This window comes from Amia ocellicauda, unplaced genomic scaffold (genome assembly GCF_036373705.1).
Source record: "Amia ocellicauda isolate fAmiCal2 unplaced genomic scaffold, fAmiCal2.hap1 HAP1_SCAFFOLD_32, whole genome shotgun sequence".
Lineage (NCBI taxonomy): Eukaryota > Metazoa > Chordata > Actinopteri > Amiiformes > Amiidae > Amia > Amia ocellicauda.
The window spans coordinates 434,151-435,061 of NW_027102887.1; the positions used below are offsets into that span (position 1 = coordinate 434,151).

At 44.6% G+C, this 911-nt stretch overlaps 1 non-coding gene across 1 annotated transcript; it reads right to left on the reverse strand.

Annotated features, from left to right (window-relative positions):
* Positions 1–264: 264 nt before the first annotated feature.
* Positions 265–381, reverse strand: LOC136730554 (U5 spliceosomal RNA). Its single transcript, XR_010809348.1, has one exon. It is a non-coding gene; the product is annotated as a U5 spliceosomal RNA (small nuclear RNA).
* Between the last annotated feature and the right edge of the window lie 530 nt (positions 382–911).

Genomic DNA, 911 nt, shown 5'->3' on the forward strand with positions numbered 1-911 from the left:
ACAGAGCCAGCCAGCCAGCCAGCTCAGCGATGACATCACGAGCCTCTCTCAGCTGACTGCTATGACATCACAGAGCACGTACATTCCGTTGCTTGCCGTCTGTCAACCACTCAGTCACTGCCAGCCAGACTGGCTGGCTGGCTGGATGGGGGGGCTGCTTGCTGCTGCTGCGTACCTTAGCAAGCTTATTTGCTTGACCGGCCTTCCTACTCCTCTGCCCACATGCCCACCTATGCCCGATCTGCTGTTCACCTGGATCACAGCTCCCCCCCAACAAGGCAGATCCTCCCAAAAATGGTACAAACTCACCCACGATCCCCTCCACGGAAAGCTTTAGCAAAAGGCAAAAGCGTTATACGTAATGAAGAGGAACCCGAGTCCAAGACGCATCCGACCAGCCATACATATTTGTGTGTATTAAAGATCACATTTTCTTACATTTAGTTTTTCTGTACTTTATTACATCTTATTGTGATTTATAAATGTATTGTTTCTTTTCCATATGTATGTATGTATGTATGTGTGTGTGTGTGCCTGTCTCTGTGTGAAAGTGAGTGTGTGTGTGTGTGTGTATGTCTGTCTGTCTGTGAAAGTGTGTGTGTGTGGGTGTGAGTGTCTGTCTGTCTGTCTGTCATGTAACTCGCACATCTGTGAGGGCACCATTTTTGCAGAAGAGATGTACACATTTTGGAGCAACATATGCTGCCATCCAGACATCATCTTTTCCAGTGACGTCCCTGCATTTGCAAAAAGATCACATTTTATTACATTTTGTTTATCTGTACTTTATTACATCTTATTGTGATTTATACTTGTAATGTTTCTTTTCCATATATATGTATGTACAGTGGGGGAAAAAAGTATTTGATCCCCTGCTGTTTTTGTACGTTTGCCTTGAGATCATTAACAAG